This window comes from Rhipicephalus sanguineus, chromosome 11 (genome assembly GCF_013339695.2).
Source record: "Rhipicephalus sanguineus isolate Rsan-2018 chromosome 11, BIME_Rsan_1.4, whole genome shotgun sequence".
NCBI lineage: Eukaryota > Metazoa > Arthropoda > Arachnida > Ixodida > Ixodidae > Rhipicephalus > Rhipicephalus sanguineus.
In genome coordinates this window covers 48,352,814-48,373,626 of record NC_051186.1, presented here as the reverse complement: position 1 = coordinate 48,373,626, position 20,813 = coordinate 48,352,814, and the positions used below count along the sequence as shown (strand labels likewise).

Below are 20,813 nucleotides of genomic sequence, written 5' to 3'. Positions count from 1 at the left end.
AAAGCCCGAGTCCTAACCTCGGGAGGAAGCCAAACGGGCTTCTACCGATGCGAGATGAATTCTTTGCAAATAAGTTCAATGAATGAAAGGCCCGAGTCCTACCGTCGGGACAAGGCCAAACTGGCTTCTACCGATGCGAAATGAATTCTGTGCAAATAAGTTCAATGAATGAAAGGCCCGAGTCCTAAACTCGGGACAAGAGCCAAACGGGCTTCTACCTATGCGAAATGAATTCTGTGCAGATAAGTTCAATGAATGAAAGCCCGAGTCCTAACCTCGGGAGAAAGCCAAACGGGCTTCTACCAATGCGAAATGAATTTTGTGCAGATAAGTTCAATGAATGAAAGCCCGAGTCCTAACCTCGGGAGAAAGCCAAACGGGCTTCTACCAATGCGAAATGAATTCTGTGCAGATAAGTTCAATGAATGAAAGCCCGAGTGCTAACCTCGGGAGAAAGCCAAACGGGCTTCTACCAATGCGAAATGAATTCTGTGCAGATAAGTTCAATGAATGAAAGCCCGAGTCCTAACCTCGGGAGAAAGCCAAACGGGCTTCTACCGATGCGAAATGAATTCTTTTCAAATAAGTTCAATGAATGAAAGGCCCGAGTCCTAACCTCGGGAGAAAGCCAAACGGGCTTCTACCGATGCTAACTGAATTCTGTGCAAATAAGTTCAATGAATGAAAGGCCCGAGTCCTTACCTCGGGAGAAAGCCAAACGGGCTTCTACCGATGCGAAATGAATTCTTTGCAAATAAGTTCAATGAATGAAAGGCCCGAGTCCTTACCTCGGGAGAAAGCCAAACGGGCTTCTACCGATGCGAAATGAATTCTTTGCAAATAAGTTCAATGAATGAAAGGCCCGAGTCCTAACCTCGGGAGAAAGCCAAACGGGCTTCTACCGATGCGAAATGAATTCTTTGCAAATAAGTTCAATGAATGAAAGGCCCGAGTCCTAACCTCGGGAGAAAGCCAAACGGGCTTCTACCGATGCTAACTGAATTCTTTGCAAATAAGTTCAATGAATGAAAGGCCCGAGTCCTAACCTCGGGAGAAAGCCAAACGGGCTTCTACCGATGCGAAATGAATTCTTTGCAAATAAGTTCAATGAATGAAAGGCCCGAGTCCTAACCTCGGGAGAAAGCCAAACGGGCTTCTACCGATGCTAACTGAATTCTGTGCAAATAAGTTCAATGAATGAAAGGCCCGAGTCCTTACCTCGGGAGAAAGCCAAACGGGCTTCTACCGATGCGAAATGAATTCTTTGCAAATAAGTTCAATGAATGAAAGGCCCGAGTCCTTACCTCGGGAGAAAGCCAAACGGGCTTCTACCGATGCGAAATGAATTCTTTGCAAATAAGTTCAATGAATGAAAGGCCCGAGTCCTTACCTCGGGAGAAAGCCAAACGGGCTTCTACCGATGCGAAATGAATTCTTTGCAAATAAGTTCAATGAATGAAAGGCCCGAGTCCTAACCTCGGGAGAAAGCCAAACGGGCTTCTACCGATGCGAAATGAATTCTTTGCAAATAAGTTCAATGAATGAAGGCCCCAGTCCTAACCTCGGGAGAAAGCCAAACGGGCTTCTACCGATGCGAAATGAATTCTGTGCAGATAAGTTCAATGAATGAAAGCCCGAGTCCTAACCTCGGGAGGAAGCCAAACGGGCTTCTACCGATGCGAGATGAATTCTTTGCAAATAAGTTCAATGAATGAAAGGCCCGAGTCCTACCGTCGGGACAAGGCCAAACTGGCTTCTACCGATGCGAAATGAATTCTGTGCAAATAAGTTCAATGAATGAAAGGCCCGAGTCCTAAACTCGGGACAAGAGCCAAACGGGCTTCTACCTATGCGAAATGAATTCTGTGCAGATAAGTTCAATGAATGAAAGCCCGAGTCCTAACCTCGGGAGAAAGCCAAACGGGCTTCTACCAATGCGAAATGAATTTTGTGCAGATAAGTTCAATGAATGAAAGCCCGAGTCCTAACCTCGGGAGAAAGCCAAACGGGCTTCTACCAATGCGAAATGAATTCTGTGCAGATAAGTTCAATGAATGAAAGCCCGAGTGCTAACCTCGGGAGAAAGCCAAACGGGCTTCTACCAATGCGAAATGAATTCTGTGCAGATAAGTTCAATGAATGAAAGCCCGAGTCCTAACCTCGGGAGAAAGCCAAACGGGCTTCTACCGATGCGAAATGAATTCTTTTCAAATAAGTTCAATGAATGAAAGGCCCGAGTCCTAACCTCGGGAGAAAGCCAAACGGGCTTCTACCGATGCTAACTGAATTCTGTGCAAATAAGTTCAATGAATGAAAGGCCCGAGTCCTTACCTCGGGAGAAAGCCAAACGGGCTTCTACCGATGCGAAATGAATTCTTTGCAAATAAGTTCAATGAATGAAAGGCCCGAGTCCTTACCTCGGGAGAAAGCCAAACGGGCTTCTACCGATGCGAAATGAATTCTTTGCAAATAAGTTCAATGAATGAAAGGCCCGAGTCCTAACCTCGGGAGAAAGCCAAACGGGCTTCTACCGATGCGAAATGAATTCTTTGCAAATAAGTTCAATGAATGAAAGGCCCGAGTCCTAACCTCGGGAGAAAGCCAAACGGGCTTCTACCGATGCTAACTGAATTCTTTGCAAATAAGTTCAATGAATGAAAGGCCCGAGTCCTAACCTCGGGAGAAAGCCAAACGGGCTTCTACCGATGCGAAATGAATTCTTTGCAAATAAGTTCAATGAATGAAAGGCCCGAGTCCTAACCTCGGGAGAAAGCCAAACGGGCTTCTACCGATGCTAACTGAATTCTGTGCAAATAAGTTCAATGAATGAAAGGCCCGAGTCCTTACCTCGGGAGAAAGCCAAACGGGCTTCTACCGATGCGAAATGAATTCTTTGCAAATAAGTTCAATGAATGAAAGGCCCGAGTCCTTACCTCGGGAGAAAGCCAAACGGGCTTCTACCGATGCGAAATGAATTCTTTGCAAATAAGTTCAATGAATGAAAGGCCCGAGTCCTTACCTCGGGAGAAAGCCAAACGGGCTTCTACCGATGCGAAATGAATTCTTTGCAAATAAGTTCAATGAATGAAAGGCCCGAGTCCTAACCTCGGGAGAAAGCCAAACGGGCTTCTACCGATGCGAAATGAATTCTTTGCAAATAAGTTCAATGAATGAAAGGCCCGAGTCCTTACCTCGGGAGAAAGCCAAACGGGCTTCTACCGATGCGAAATGAATTCTTTGCAAATAAGTTCAATGAATGAAAGGCCCGAGTCCTTACCTCGGGAGAAAGCCAAACGGGCTTCTACCGATGCGAAATGAATTCTTTGCAAATAAGTTCAATGAATGAAAGGCCCGAGTCCTTACCTCGGGAGAAAGCCAAACGGGCTTCTACCGATGCGAAATGAATTCTTTGCAAATAAGTTCAATGAATGAAACACCCGAGTCCTTACCTCGGGAGAAAGCCAAACGGGCTTCTACCGATGCGAAATGAATTCTTTGCAAATAAGTTCAATGAATGAAAGGCCCGAGTCCTAACCTCGGGAGAAAGCCAAACGGGCTTCTACCGATGCGAAATGAATTCTTTGCAAATAAGTTCAATGAATGAAAGGCCCGAGTCCTTACCTCGGGAGAAAGCCAAACGGGCTTCTACCGATGCGAAATGAATTCTTTGCAAATAAGTTCAATGAATGAAAGGCCCGAGTCCTTACCTCGGGAGAAAGCCAAACGGGCTTCTACCGATGCGAAATGAATTCTTTGCAAATAAGTTCAATGAATGAAAGGCCCGAGTCCTTACCTCGGGAGAAAGCCAAACGGGCTTCTACCGATGCGAAATGAATTCTGTGCAAATAAGTTCAATGAATGAAAGGCCCGAGTCCTAACCTCGGGAGAAAGCCAAACGGGCTTCTACCGATGCGAAATGAATTCTTTGCAAATAAGTTCAATGAATGAAAGGCCCGAGTCCTTACCTCGGGAGAAAGCCAAACGGGCTTCTACCGATGCGAAATGAATTCTTTGCAAGAAGTTCAATGAATGAAAGGCCCGAGTCCTAACCTCGGGAGAAAGCCAAACGGGCTTCTACCGATGCGAAACGAATTCTGTGCAAATAAGTTCAATGAATGAAAGGCCCGAGTCCTAACCTCGGGAGAAAGCCAAACGGGGTTCTAGCGATGCGAAATGAATTCTGTGCAAATAAGTTCAATGAATGAAAGGCCCGAGTCCTTACCTCGGGAGAAAGCCAAACGGGGTTCTACCGATCCGAAATGAATTCTGTGCAGATAAGTTCAATGAATGAAAGCCCCAGTCCTAACCTCGGGAGAAAGCCAAACGGGCTTCTACCGATGCGAAATGAATTCTTTGCAAATAAGTTCAATGAATGAAGGCCCCAGTCCTAACCTCGGGAGAAAGCCAAACGGGCTTCTACCGATGCGAAATGAATTCTGTGCAGATAAGTTCAATGAATGAAAGCCCGAGTCCTAACCTCGGGAGGAAGCCAAACGGGCTTCTACCGATGCGAGATGAATTCTTTGCAAATAAGTTCAATGAATGAAAGGCCCGAGTCCTACCGTCGGGACAAGGCCAAACTGGCTTCTACCGATGCGAAATGAATTCTGTGCAAATAAGTTCAATGAATGAAAGGCCCGAGTCCTAAACTCGGGACAAGAGCCAAACGGGCTTCTACCTATGCGAAATGAATTCTGTGCAGATAAGTTCAATGAATGAAAGCCCGAGTCCTAACCTCGGGAGAAAGCCAAACGGGCTTCTACCAATGCGAAATGAATTTTGTGCAGATAAGTTCAATGAATGAAAGCCCGAGTCCTAACCTCGGGAGAAAGCCAAACGGGCTTCTACCAATGCGAAATGAATTCTGTGCAGATAAGTTCAATGAATGAAAGCCCGAGTGCTAACCTCGGGAGAAAGCCAACGGGCTTCTACCAATGCGAAATGAATTCTGTGCAGATAAGTTCAATGAATGAAAGCCCGAGTCCTAACCTCGGGAGAAAGCCAAACGGGCTTCTACCGATGCGAAATGAATTCTTTTCAAATAAGTTCAATGAATGAAAGGCCCGAGTCCTTACCTCGGGAGAAAGCCAAACGGGCTTCTACCGATGCGAAATGAATTCTTTGCAAATAAGTTCAATGAATGAAAGGCCCGAGTCCTTACCTCGGGAGAAAGCCAAACGGGCTTCTACCGATGCTAACTGAATTCTCTGCAAATAAGTTCAATGAATGAAAGGCCCGAGTCCTTACCTCGGGAGAAAGCCAAACGGGCTTCTACCGATGCGAAATGAATTCTTTGCAAATAAGTTCAATGAATGAAAGGCCCGAGTCCTAACCTCGGGAGAAAGCCAAACGGGCTTCTACCGATGCTAACTGAATTCTGTGCAAATAAGTTCAATGAATGAAAGGCCCGAGTCCTTACCTCGGGAGAAAGCCAAACGGGCTTCTACCGATGGGAAATGAATTCTGTGCAAATAAGTTCAATGAATGAAAGGCCCGAGTCCTTACCTCGGGAGAAAGCCAAACGGGCTTCTACCGATGCGAAATGAATTCTTTGCAAATAAGTTCAATGAATGAAAGGCCCGAGTCCTAACCTCGGGAGAAAGCCAAACGGGCTTCTACCGATGCTAACTGAATTCTGTGCAAATAAGTTCAATGAATGAAAGGCCCGAGTCCTTACCTCGGGAGAAAGCCAAACGGGCTTCTACCGATGGGAAATGAATTCTGTGCAAATAAGTTCAATGAATGAAAGGCCCGAGTCCTTACCTCGGGAGAAAGCCAAACGGGCTTCTACCGATGCGAAATGAATTCTTTGCAAATAAGTTCAATGAATGAAAGGCCCGAGTCCTAACCTCGGGAGAAAGCCAAACGGGCTTCTACAGATGCGAAATGAATTCTGTGCAAATAAGTTCCATGAATGAAAGGCCCGAGTCCTTACCTCGGGAGAAAGCCAAACGGGCTTCTACCGATGCTAACTGAATTCTGTGCAAATAAGTTCAATGAATGAAAGGCCCGAGTCCTTACCTCGGGAGAAAGCCAAACGGGCTTCTACCGATGCTAACTGAATTCTGTGCAAATAAGTTCAATGAATGAAAGGCCCGAGTCCTTACCTCGGGAGAAAGCCAAACGGGCTTCTACCGATGCTAACTGAATTCTGTGCAAATAAGTTCAATGAATGAAAGGCCCGAGTCCTTACCTCGGGAGAAAGCCAAACGGGCTTCTACCGATGCTAACTGAATTCTGTGCAAATAAGTTCAATGAATGAAAGGCCCGAGTCCTTACCTCGGGAGAAAGCCAAACGGGCTTCTACCGATGCGAAATGAATTCTTTGCAAATAAGTTCAATGAATGAAAGGCCCGAGTCCTAACCTCGGGAGAAAGCCAAACGGGCTTCTACAGATGCGAAATGAATTCTGTGCAAATAAGTTCCATGAATGAAAGGCCCGAGTCCTTACCTCGGGAGAAAGCCAAACGGGCTTCTACCGATGCTAACTGAATTCTGTGCAAATAAGTTCCATGAATGAAAGGCCCGAGTCCTTACCTCGGGAGAAAGCCAAACGGGCTTCTACCGATGCTAACTGAATTCTGTGCAAATAAGTTCAATGAATGAAAGGCCCGAGTCCTTACCTCGGGAGAAAGCCAAACGGGCTTCTACCGATGGGAAATGAATTCTGTGCAAATAAGTTCAATGAATGAAAGGCCCGAGTCCTAAACTCGGGACAAGAGCCAAACGGGCTTCTACCGATGCGAAATGACGAATTCTGCGCAAATAAGTTCAATGAATGAAAGGCCCGAGTCCTAAACTCGGGGCCAGAGCCAAGCGGTCTTCTACCGATGCACAATGATGAATTCTGTGCAAATAAGTTGAATGAATGAAAGGCCCGAATCCTACCCTCGGGATAAAGCCAAACTGTCTTCTACCGATGCGTCAGGACGAATTCTGTGCAATTAAGTTCAACAAAAGAAAAGGCCCGACTCATAACCTCGGGAGAAAGCCAAACGGGCTTCTACCGGAACGAACCAATTCATAATTTCCAACAATTCAGTGAATGAAAATGGCCCCAGATCACCATGTATATGGCTAAAGACAAACAAGTGAAGGGGACGAAGAAATAGATGCAAAGACAGGGAGGTTGACCAAGTAGCTGAACTGTTTTCAAAGCGGATGTCCATGAACGATAGTGAACGATCACTTCGGCACACTATACACGACCAGTATGGCCGGAAGAAAAAGTCAATAGGATTCGCCACTGAATTAACGGGTTAAGGTCGTTACCCGCGACAATCACAAGTGTGAAAATCACAATGTGCACCGAAATAGTTGAAACAAGTTCGATCTATTCACGACCCAAGAAGACGATCAGAGATTAGCTGCCTTATGAGATGGGAGCAAATGAAAATGCACATGAACGGGCACTCTGTGCATTGCTGTAAAAGCGCACAGTGTAAACAAATGTCCTTACCCTCACCGCCAAACATTTACAGATCAGCTCAGGAGTCAGAAATTAGTGCTTATGACAGTTCATTGGCTTCGTATTATTGTAACTGCTAGATGCCCCAGCCGCTGGGTGAGTGAAGCGAAGCTTTCAACATAAGGTGACTTGCTACACAGAACTGCTGACATAACCTTTCTTGCATACGCTACCACACACACAAAAAAAGAAAAAGTGCAGCAGAGTATCTTGTAGGTGGTCGAACAACGCTGACTTCAGTCTTTCGGAAGAACACGCAGACGCAGCGAAGAGAGTGCTGGATAGCAACAAAGTCTTAGAAACGCACGAAGACTTGACTGGTCCAGAGTCCCCGGTAGAATGATCAAGCTGGACGTAGTCGCTCTTGGGGCGATGCCACGGATGGTACTGATGTCAATGAACGGGCTGGACCAACCTGCTGTAGCGCGCCACACGCCAGAACACGCTGGGAGCCTGAAACGACATGAGAGGTGTGTGTTAGTGTAATTCGAGTAATCTGAAAACACACGGCTGCACTTTCATTCCTGCGCAGTGATTAAAAAAAAAAGTCTTAACAGGGAATGCCGCAGTAGCAAGCGTTTATGCAAGTGGATTTGTCTTCGCCAAGGCAGCAAATAGACGATGTCCAATTGTCGAAACGTTGGCTCCAGCGACATTTCCTCTCAGAGTTGCCAGTTCCACTTACAATTAGCGGATTTTGACTTTTTTTTCTCCGAGTCGTTCGTAGGATTTCACTGCATCTGGTCGAGTTATTTTTTTTAAAGCTGTGCTGTTAGCTTGGCGAAACTGCGCTGTGGTCCCGAATTAACTGGTTGAGCGAGTAGCAGCCACGCTAACAGAAGGGGAGCCCAGCCTAGCTATGCCAAGGCACGCAATTCCAACAAAGGAGCATAGAGTACAGCAAGAGGGTGGGAAAGGGAAGTGAGGGTGAGGATGAGTGATGAGGTAAGAAGGAAGGAAATGAGAAAAGGCGGGTGAAGCATACCATGTCGATGTATAGTACAGTATAACAAGGGATAAGAAAACGAAGTGAAGTTGCGGAGAAGCGAAAGCAGAAGGGGTAGGCCACCAACTCCACTGTTTCCTCAGTCTTCGCACCACTAGTCTGTACCTGCCCCATCAAAAACGTTTCCGAAGGGGGGGGGGGGGGTCCATTCGCACTTTTTCTGCAAATAGTTATTTTAGTGTTTTCGTGACCCCTACCCAATGTTTTTTTTTAATTGTGCATCTGTATGCATACATGCACACATATAAACACATGCATGAACTTACACAAAAGGCGGTTTAATGACGTTTAAAAAAACAATTTGAGTGTTACAAGTCATATTGCTCAAGACTGTACATAAAATTCATACATGCAATCAGATAGTGTAGCACAGATTTAATTCCGCTAGCAACACAAAGGCAAGTAATAAACGGTATACGGAATAAAGTTAGGCGGAATGGCTAAATGGCAGGATCGAGTGATGCTCAATTTTGTAGAAACAGATTGCGAAAAAAAAAACAGAAAAATTCAACATATTTCAGTGCACAAACAGGCTTAACGCTCAGACCGTGTTTATGATCGAACGACCTAGTTGAGGATAGGGATCAATATCCTCCGCACGAATGCTTAATTTCGACAAATAAATGGAATGAAAAAATTTTAGCCTGGCAGCCTCGCAAAACTCCGACCAACGTTCAAGATTTGACAATTATAGCATAGGTCGAGGAATTTAGGTGTTTACAATTAAATATGTACAAACGCAGCTGATAGTCTTCACACTTGTATTTCATTGACATCGGTTGCTGTGTGCGGACTCTAAGGCGAGGAGGAGGGCAAAGTTACGAGGCTCGCGTGTTAAGGGTGGAGGACGATACAAATAATGAAGTCTTTTCCTACCTTCTGCAAACGTAGTAGCAACGTCCGGTCTCCCTGGATAACGCCATCAGCGAAGCAGTGCTAAGGTGGCAACAAGTTCGTCCATACGACGAGTGATGCACCGGGGTTCTCAGGAACGTAGGCATTGGAACCAGTCTGCAGGAGCCAGCCCCATGTCTTTGTCAAAGGTAGCGATGGAAGACAGGCGCCGTGGAAGCTGCAACGACAAGCGACGCCGTTGTTAGGCGCAGGTAAACACTGCTAAAGCAAGAGTTGTGAGAATGTGACGCACACGAACAGAATTCCATAAGTAGCAGCAATGCACAGTCTCCGACGATGACGTCATCAGCGAAGCAGTGCAAAGGTGGCAGTAAGTTTGGTCATGTGACGTGCGATGCCCAGGGGACCTCAGGACGTATAAATTGGAACCAATCTGCAGGAGCCAGCTCCATGTCTGTCAAAGGTAGCGATGGTAGACAGGCACGGGGAAGCTGCAACGACAAGCGACGGAATTGTTAAGCACATGTAAACACAGCTGAAGCAAGAGTTGTGCGAATGTGATATTTAACATGAGTAGTGCATGACGCTTATTGATGTTCCTGCTTACAGTAGTATCGATGGTTGAATGTGGAAGGGTTGCTGGATACGGCCACAGGACGAGTGGTGTTCAGCGCCATGTCCCACTGGACTCGGGATGGACTGTGATGCACAGCTCGTTCAGGAACAGGACACCTGCAGGCCCTGGTGTATCTGAAGAGGTGCAAAACCGGCTTGTTAAACAATGGAAATGAAAAATACGCGCTTACACACCATTTCGAGAATAGTGTTCGGCGCTCCATATTCCTGGAAGGTCGGCTGAACTCGAAGAAACTCCTGGAAGTAAACCTCAAAAATGCACAGTAAGCAGCACCGTAAATAAAAGGGATCATGAGAAACATAGTAACCAGGAAAAGCACGAATAACTGCAATGAAATCGCACTGTACGGTCAACAGTGCTTTCTCCTACACGGCTAAATCATAAGCTGGCGAGGCAATTCCGGATGCCGCTTGCTTCCGCGAAAGCACATTTCGCTCGAGCGCACTATCGCGCGCGGGCTGCTCGACACGAAATGGTGGTCGCTTCACAAGTTCATTCGGAACGGGTTCAATGTCCCTGACGAAATCGAAAGAAGACACCTGTCGTATCCTGCCTATCGTGTTCGCTAAGCCTGAAGCTATATGCGGCGCGCCCCCCACCCACATCCAGTCTTCTTCGATTCCGTCACGGAGTAGACCCGATGTGGCTGCAACAGCCGGCCACCAAAACTGGGGGCTCTGATTAAGCACAAACTAACTCCACCCTCGCCAGCGTGGTATACCACTGTCATCTCACTTGGAATGTTACTACGAAACTGACCGCAACGATTTATTCACGTGATGGTGCTCGGAATATTGCCGTGGTGAGACGTCGATGCATGGCAGCCCGCAGTGACAAGGCATCTGAAACGTTAAACAAACACTCTTTAGAAATACGAACGTAGCAACAACTGGTATACTCACCATGACGAGGTTCGCACGCGTACGCGGGCCGTGTTCCAAGAACTCGACCAAAGCGAGCGGCGCGTCCAACCAAGTGTGCGAGGTGCGTAACACAGTAATGGGCAAACAGACTCCCCGCACACGCACATGAAGTGCAACAAGGTTGACGGCCACTCACATTGGCTGCAGCAGGAAGCGCTGACCTGCAGCCCGAAGAAGTTTCGCAGCACTAACAAAGCTATCGAGCTAACGAGGCAATTACGCATGCCGCTTGCATCCTCGAAACCACATTTCGCTTAACACAAAACTACGCCTAACTTCAGCTCATATCGCGCGCGAAGTACCTAGTCCCGAAATAGTGGTCGAGGTCGCAACGGCATTCGGAACGGGCAATGTCCCTGGCGAAATCGAAAGAGGACGGCTATCAAGCTATCCTGCCTAGTGTCAGCTACCTGCCTAAATGTGAGCTGTGCCTGAAGCTGTATGCATCACCACACCAGCGACGCCAGGGGTCTAGGCAGAAATTTCTTTCGGAGGGGGGGGGGGGGAGCACCTCCTTGGTCTGAAGTGCGGGCTGGACAGGCAGATGTGGTCGAGTGACATTTTCGGGGGGGGGGGGGGGGGCATGGGCCCTGTGTGCCACCCCTGGCTACGCCACTGAGCGACGCGCTCCGTCCTCTCAAATTCCGCCACGGCGAACACCCGATACGTGGCCGCAGCACGCCCAGAAAATATTCGGGCTTAATTTTACGATGCAACTAACCTCACGTGACTTTTTGCGATCGTAACCAAGACGCCTGGCGCGTACCAATTGGAGAAGCTCAACTGACAGACTATCGAAGCTGCGTACCACCCTCGCGAGCTCGGGGACTCCCTATCTTACTTGTTGACCGATGACCAAGCACTCCGTGAAGAGGGGTGGTTCCACTGGCCCTCGGAGAAGTGCCCACCAGGAATCCAAGTTCGTTGTCCAGGTGACGCCGACGGTTGGTGAACGCGCACAACGAAAAATGAGTCCACGTGAGGCATGACTTGCGACTTGTAAGCTCGCTTCTCCGGCTTCCCCAGAGGGAGCCATTAGCGTTAGGCCTACGGTAACGTCGTGAATTTGCCGAGGTTTGGAGTATTCGCCGAGCGTCGCATGTATTCCAGAAGCTCGCGTGAAGGGCGAGAATTGTCGTTTGGGAGCAACTCGAGGGTCAAAATAAATGCCCGTGGCAAGTTGACAGTCGCTCTTGCACATGTCGAGCAGCGAGCAGTCTCTGGTGGCAACCGGAGCACACTGGCGGCGGCGGTGTCAGAAGGCTTCTCAGGCACTAAGTTTTTCGAAACGTTGCTCACATTTTCAATGTTCGGAGGTTGAAGCCAGTACTTTCAGAGTCCTTGTAGGAGACGCACGGTAACACGAGCGCGACGTCGTGAAGCGCAGCCTGTCAGTGCGCGAGTACGACAGCAATGCGACGCAGAGCTCAGCAGACAGACGAAGCAGCCACCACGGTCGAACGAATACAGCAAACTGGCGGTCCAAAACCACGGAAAGACGCTCCGCGGCCACGAAAATCACGATCCCATGATGCTTCGCGCATGCGTGCACATGCCTGGAATATTTTCTCCGTTCGCGCATTGGTCAAACTTGTCTTTGCGTCACTGTCGCACGCCGCCACGACGCCGCTGTTATCACAACGATCAGCGCGACTGACGATGTAGAAAAGAAAATATAAAGAAAAAAAAAGTCATGTCAGCGTGCTGCGGCCGACCATGGAATGTTCTACAAGCTTCTACCGTGTTCCTTGACAGCAACTGCGTAGTCAGCACTGTCGGCTTCATTTTATCGATACAAGACGCAAAAATCCGCAAAAGCGCTACATTAACGCGTGATTTTAGAAATGCAGTCTGGACGTTACCTTTATTTTTGGTACTTGCGCGCAAAAACACTCCTTGTGATGTCCGAGAAAGAGAATATATTCTCGAATGTACCGCTGCAAGCCCGCCTTCAGATTCGCGTTGGCCCTCTGACCACGAGCGTTGCCACACGTTCTGAGATAATTAAATTACAAGCTCTTTTACGTGCGTACAATCCGCTTTTGAGGCGCGCCGAAAGTGGCTGCACCCGGATCAATTTTGTGAGCTAAATCTAAGTATACTAGCTCACTCGAAGAAAATAACAGTGCTAGTAACCATTACGGAGACGAAGGCAGGGACACATACAAGGCTTTGACTAACAACAAAGTTGTGCTGAGTTTTCGCGTCAACACTAGGAAACAAGCAGACAGACAAAAAGTTCGGACTGCTAGGCTCCTAGACTCGGGTGCGATTGACGGCCACGGCGGCTACATTTAAATGGGGGCCAAATCAAAGAACACCCGTGTATGTACTTAGATTCAGGTGCTTGCTAAAGAACCCTAGTTAGTCAGAATTAATCCATAGTGGCTAACAACAACGTTCGTCATAATTACATCGTAGTTTTGATAGGCGAAATACCTGTGCTACATGAAAGAGATGGGGATACGCAATATCAAATGGTGCTGTTCTGTGGCATGTTGCATATATGTACTTACAGGATTTCATTTTGGGAGCGATAGTGACGGCACGCTGATCCACTCATCTCCTCGTTTTGTGGTACGGAAACGCATCGAAGATCTTACGCTGACGTTGTTCTACGTATCAGCCCAACGCTGTGCAGTCAGCAAACGAGGGTTCGCAGTTACGCTTCTCGCAGTGTTCAGTTCTTCCAGTTCAGTAACTTGCCGAGATGATTTTAACATGCTACCAAAATACACCAGCATTTTAAGTTAGTTCTGTGGTTCATTGAACATGTTAGGAAGGATATACGTATGCGAACACATCGTTGTATTAATAACATACGGGGTTTTACGTTTCAAACCACAATATGATTATGAGGCACGCCGTAGTGGATGGCTCCGGAAATTTCGAGCATCTGGTCCTCTTTTAACGTGCACTGACCCCGCAAAGTACACGGGTCTCTAGCATTTCGCCTCCATCTAAATGCGACCGCCGCGGTCTAGATCGAAACCGCGACCATTGAGTCAGCCACCGAGCACCGTAACCACTTTGCCACCGAGGCAGACACATACGTCTTGCCTTCAACACGGCTTACCGTGTGGTTTCAGACTCTTATAGTGACAAGTATTTGTCCATTACGTGCGTCTGCATTCCTAGTGGCGTGACGCTCTCGCAGATTGTGTCAATTGCAGCTTTCGCGATAAAACTGCAATATCGTGGTTTGATTAGAGACGTAATACAAAAGGAGTGTAGTAGTAGTAGTATAAAATATTTATTGACGATGACGTCCAGGGGGTGGGTCCCTCAGTCCAGGGCCCCACTGGCGATTGCGGCACGCAGGGCTCGGTCGAGAGGGGCCCATTGGTCCTCGCGCACCGTGCTGGGAGAGAATAATATTAATAATGAAGATTGTAGTTAATGGAGGGTCGCTCTACGTTGTAGCTTGGTAATCGATATTCGAAGTTCGGAAACCATGTTGTGTCAGCGGACAACTCTCGAATGGGAGATTAGACAACAAAGATTGATCTCTGGTGTAGTGGTAATTAATAATTCCGTCGGTTTAACGTCCCCAAACCACTATACGATTATGAAAGGCGCCGTAGTGCAGGGCTCCGGAATATTTCGATCGCCTAGGGTTCTTTAACGAGCACAAGGACCTCTAGCATTTTGCCTCCATCGAAATGCGGCCGCCGCGGCCGGGATTCGATCCCGCAACCTTTGGGTCAGTGGTCGAGTACTTGGTAATTCATCGAAATTACGAGGAAGCGCCCAAAATGAGCAGCATGAAAGAGTTGTCAGCAGCCGGTCGGGTTGCCTCCGACTTTTGTTTCGTCAACTGGTTTTTAGCACTTCTTTCTTGTATTATTTTTTTCTTCGAGGAAGCGTTGGCAAACCGAGCGGGTCGTCTTGTCTACGCGTATACGTCTTACGTGTAACTGTCCGCTGGCGCTCAGATGATTCATAACAGAAGGATGTTCTTCGCATTGGGAATTATTCAGCGAGAGTACAACGCAAGTGGTTTGGGACGAGAACATATATCAAGAATATTTCATAGCGACTATATCAATAACACGGGATTTATTTAGTAATTCACTTGAATCTCAGTTAACTGTTGTACATGTGTTTATGATGCCCCGTTGAAAATATTCAAAGATAAACGCGTTTTATAACGGCACTCGGTTGTGGCCTGGCGAAGAATGGGAGCATATTGTTGTTTTCAATGTTTATGTAGCGTGTAACGCAATAATAGTTGTTGGTGTTTTACGTCCAAAACCACGGCATGATTATTAGAGACGGAGTAGTGGAGGGCTCAGGAAATTCCGACCTCCTGGGATTCTTTAACGCGCGCCCAAATTTAAGCACACGGGCCTCTCATTTTGCATTCATAGAAATGCGGCCACCACGCACTCTTAGAAAAAAAGGCTCTTGAATACGGAAAAACCTGTAGGTAAAATGCTGCCGACCACTATTCCGCATAAGGTAAACGGCAGACCAGAGATGACGTAGACTTCAGAACACGTACAGCTAGTAACACATAACATTACCTTGCCCCGTAACAAAGAAATGGAAAGCAGATCACGAAGGCAACTCCGTGTACAATCTATGGCACTACATTAATTGGAATGCTAGCTGTACGTAAAAAACAAATGTGTCTTCTGTAAGTGCGATATTAAGCATGCGTAAAAAGAACGTGTTCTCCGAAACTTGAATAAAGGTGTACGTAAAAAACAAATGTGTCTTCTGTAAGTGCGATATTAAGCATGCGTAAAAAGAACGTGTTCTCCGAAATATGAATAAAGGTGCACGTAAAAAACAAATGTGAAGCATACGCAAAGTGAATTCACAGAAGTTTTATTTGATCTCAATATCTTATAGATCTAGAATGCGAAATACAATGTATAATGGAAACTTGTAAATAATCGTGGCATTTGTACTATTTCCACATTCCCGTGGTGCCCGTAACAATAATGTGCAGTATTGTGCACTGTGTTCACTGAAAACAAAAAAAAAAAAGAAGTGTTAGCACAATCACGCTAGGCGAGTACAGAAGCAAGAATTACAGCAAGCACCTAGTGTCAGCACATTCTGATGCCTCAAACTCGCGCACCAAAATTGTTGCATAAATGCGCCCCGAATTTTTGTACAACTTGTGCGAGTTATACATTAGAAAATTTGGTAAATGAAAGGTGTCTTTTAGCCTTACGTGAATAAAAGAAGTTTAAGGCTCTTTGTTGTCATTATTTTTAAGTCATAAATATTTATTTCGTAGAACATTGATAAAATTAGACCTAAAAAACTCACATTTCAGGATGATTGTACAAATACATTAATTTCTCCCTGATTATTAGCTTGAGGAATACCACCAGATTTGAAAAAAACATACAGCTAAACTCTTTTACAAGAGACATGCACTGAGGGGCACTTGTTGTCAGACTGCATTTTTTTGCATGTAACCGACACCTCCAATGCAAACCACGAAAGAAAAAAAAGGGGGGGGGGGACGACTCCCAGCATATTGACAGGAAGCAAACTCGCACACCAAAATTGGTGCATAACCCGCACCCCGAATTTTTGTACAATTTGTGCGAGTTATACATTAGAAAATGTGGTAAATGAAAGGTCTCTTTTAAGCAGGGTACCATGTTCCCATTTTCTGATCAACCCTATTTTTGATGCAGGTGCACGGTGTCTCTTATATGCCAATTGTCTGTTACATCAGGGTCCCTAATAAAGAGGTTCAACCGTAAAACCCGAAAACAACTAACCGTACTGATAATGCTGATAAGCTTACTCTCATGATATGCCGCTGAAATGGAGCACTTCACATGAAAAATGGTGCCACATGAGAATAAGCTATTAATGACATTTCATGACCGGTAAAACGCACCTGGTCAGAGTCCAGCTGCTCGGGTGAGACGTTTGCTCGAAGCACATGGTTCAGCTTCATAATTCTCGAATTAACCACCGTCCTTGACCGCTGTCCCCCTTCCCGCTTTGTACCGCTTGGTGGATTGATGAGGAACAGCTGCCTGTAAAATGAAAAGTGTATCTTTACCTCACGAAAGGACTCGCAATGCATTGATAGCACAAAACTGTGCAATACCACTATAGGAAGCAGTAAGCTGAGATAGTATTAATGCTACCACTATATAAAAATATATTCGGTTTCCCAAGTCATGCTGGCCTGAGCAGGCACGTGCACAAGTGGTTCACATACATTTGCAGTGACTGCTGCATCTGACAGTGCAACCAGCTGAAGTGAAACTTAAAAGCATTGTTGGCTGTGTTGAGTGGCTTACAAACTATTGTGTAGTGCAACAAAGCAGCTATGCACAACATTGCATACATTTTAAAAAGTAATGTGGTTTTCGCCTCTAATGTGCACATGGCATATGATGGTTGGTGCAGGATTCTGAAATAATATGACCACTTGAAGTTCCTGCACACCAAAGTCAAGATACATAAATGTCATGTGCAATTTTCTTCTTTACATTGTTGCTTTCCTGTGCATAGATAACAGCAACAGGTTAAAGGCTGTGCACATAATGTAATGAAACAATGTGTGTAAAGCAATTAGCAAATTCTATCTCCAACAGGAAATGCAAAAAAGTGACGCCTTAAACTAACTTAAAATTTCAAGCACGCCCCCCCCCCCTCTGCAACTCGAAATTACAAGAAAAGTGGAAGGCCGGGGGGGGGGGGGTAGTTTACAGAATGGCACCAAAATTCAGGATGGTCGTGACAAATTATTGATCATTTGTCGCTTCGGGGGAAAAAACGGTGCATATGGACTACCTCAGAAGTCATTTGGCTCTCGTTCTTGGCAAGGTGATTACAATCAGGTCAGGGGCGTAGTCGGAAATTTTTTTCAGGAAAAGGGGAGGGGGTTCCACAATACTTTATGTATGTTTGTGCATGCATATCTACATATGCAAAATTTAAAAATTCCAGGGGGGGGGGGGTTTCGCATCCTCCAACCCTCGCCCCCTGGCTACGCCCCTGAATCTCTTTAAAGGGACACTAAAGAGCAAAACGATTTTTCTCGCATTAGTAAAGTGGTCTTCCACGATACCAAAAACACCACGCTTGCTGCGAGAAGACGCTTAATAAGCGAGAAAACGTGCAAAAAGAAAATACAGGTGGCAACGCCACCTTGGAATTCTCGCACCATTTGCCGTGACGTCACATGTTTTTGACGGCACCTGCTTGGGCCTACGTAGTTCCTAATCGGTTGAATCAAAGTACATCCTCCTCTGATGGGGCAAGAGACTTGACAAAACGAGTTTGTGGAAATTTCGTCGAGCCAGTGGCACCAAAACACATTGAATGCTCTTTTAAATCTTTTACATCACGAATTACAAAGTTCGGCGCGAAATTTAAAAATGAAACTTTGAACTTGTTTTCTCCGCTAATAATAAACCTATGGTGGTGAAATAAACTACACAAGGGTTCTTCGAGCGCACTTTATCAATCTAAACCAATTCATTGTTTCTCTTTAGTGTCCCTTTAACAGTGGAGCAGACTAGTCTGTACAGGTTAAGTCATAACAAGCATAAATTTTCCTTCATAATAGCAGCTAGCAGTGCAGTGCTTGCTTAACCTCAATTAAATGAGTAGACATTGACAAAGTGAGTGGATCTGGTGTGTGTGCGATGCCACATTGCAATCTACAAATCGCACCATTATCAGCCCACAGAGCAGGCCAATGTTTTTTTTCTCATGTATGCGGGATTAACGATTTCAGACTCTGGCAAGCCATAACTTACACAAAAATTCGGAAACACTTTTACTGGTTAAGAATATGTGTGCAGCAGTACTGAATGCCACACACAATTTAAGGTGGCACTTAAAATGTGAGACTGATAGCACACTTAACAGCCCAAATGACCACCAACAGAAAAAAAAAATTAAATAACTGACCTTTGCAAGAATTCCAGTGTTGTCGCAGCATTGTTCGGGTACATCATGTTGAAAGCATAGTAAGTCAGGAACATTACGCAGACTGCCTCGGTGAAATTGGATGCTTCGCAAAACAGTTCCTGCTCACAGGCCACATAACATTTGTCAGAAAAGATGGTTCCTGTGAAAAAAAATTAAATAGTAAGAATCTCGTTGTGAAACTCACGTTACAGCATCCATTTCAAAGGGACCAATAAGAACTTAACAAGTTTCTCAATATTTAAAGGGTATTGGTGTGAGAATATTGTACCCAACTTTGTTTTTATCCTTTATCAGATGGCTGTGCGCGACATAACAAGTGTTAACCGCAGCACCCTATAAACATGAAGAATTAAAACATAAGCTCATTTATGTAGACCACATCAAGATGCGTTGCAAAGAGAGTGGAGCTCCTTCCCATAAGGCGCATTTCAATATGTCTTTGCACATCATGAATATTTAGGGTGATGGTCAAAAACTGCTCGTGCCAGTGCAGGTCAGCCTGCTTCAGAGGCTGCATGGTTGACTGCAGTGTCTCATCATAAGCTAGATGTACAGTATACAGTAGACTCCCGTTAAAACGACCTCTAAGGGACCGCAGTCATCTGTTCGGCTAATCAGAAGTGCCCCCAAAAAGAGACATGCTAACTGGTCAAGTGCATCCAAATATGTTACTTGGAAACACTGAATGGTATAGACTTACAATGGGTGCAAAAAGACAAGAAAAAGCATTTATTTAGTTCAGCTTGAAAAAAACTATGCCTTCAGGTAGAGTATTTACACGAATCTTGCGAGCACCTGATTTTGCTGGTTCAAAAATTAAAATTCTCATTAAGATATTGCTACCACATCGTAATAAAACTGTAGCACGCTCCTAAGCTTACGATTACAAAAAGAGAGAGAGAGACAAACAAACACAATTTTCAAAAATAAAAATTCTCATTAAGATATTGTTACCACATCTTAATGATAAAACTGTAGCACGCTCCTATGTTTACGATTACAAAAAGAGAGAGAGACAAGCAAGCACAATTTTCCTTCAAAGAATATAAAACTTATTGTCCTGGCAGTTCCTTTTCTTCCGTGAGCCTGTTTTGCTGGCTCTAAGATCACTTCTGGATACGCCTTGGTCATGTGCTGTTCCCTTGACAGTCATTATATGCAGAGTTGTTTAAGAAAGTCTGCAAGGTTTTCTTCGAGGTCCGGATATTATCCCGTTTTCGGCCCGTAGTAACTTTTTCAGATCGACGTGTAGCTGAAGATATCCCATCGCGCTACTCACGGTCACAAGCCTCGCGCACACGAAAAAGACACGACGCAGCTATATTCAGTGTGCAAATTAGCCTTCCCTTGTCGTGCACCTCCATAATTAAAATGGCTCATCACAATTTGCACTTCACTGGGAACAGATACAACGCGCACAGGTTCTACGCGAACCAACGCGAACTGACCACACAATGTGCTCGGCCGGCATGGCGGCCGCCATTGTGTGATGGTGATGACAATGCACCTGATCCCTCTGACAGGAGTGCTAGCGCCGCAAACGTGGTTTCGGTTTCGTACTCGATTCCCACAGTCAATTTTTTGTTCCCGTTGTCACTTTCGTTTTAGTTTTATTTCCACTCCTCTTTCGTTTGCTTCTTTGCCCGATCCGGCATAGCTTGTCAATCACCCGCTCCAAAGTACTCCAAAGGAAAGAGGCAGCAGACATCGTCATCATCATCAGGCAAGGAGGTCCATGTGATCGTGCGGTACAATGTGCGGATTGCCGCTGCTGGAAAAAACGTGTTGCCTAGATTGCGATGTAAAAACGTGGTGTTTTGTCGAACGTGAGAGTGTACTTGGGGGCTAGTGCCGCATTCTGGTTGTCACGAAGGACGACATCGACGATAAAATAAATGTTGCACTGTTCGTGTAAACGTCTGGCGTGAATTCGGACGCACAAGAAATCCCAGTGCGGCTGCGAAGTGTTCTTGTTGAGCCTATGATCTCCGATGGCCAATC

General features: G+C 45.9%; 1 long non-coding RNA gene across 1 annotated transcript; it reads right to left on the bottom strand.

Moving 5' to 3' along the window:
- Positions 1–15,727: 15,727 nt before the first annotated feature.
- Positions 15,728–20,271, bottom strand: LOC119373400 (uncharacterized). Its single transcript, XR_005179850.2, has 3 exons — positions 18,792–20,271; positions 16,759–16,900; positions 15,728–15,864 (listed from the first exon to the last, which is right to left on the bottom strand). It is a non-coding gene; the product is annotated as an uncharacterized LOC119373400 (long non-coding RNA).
- Positions 20,272–20,813: the final 542 nt, after the last annotated feature.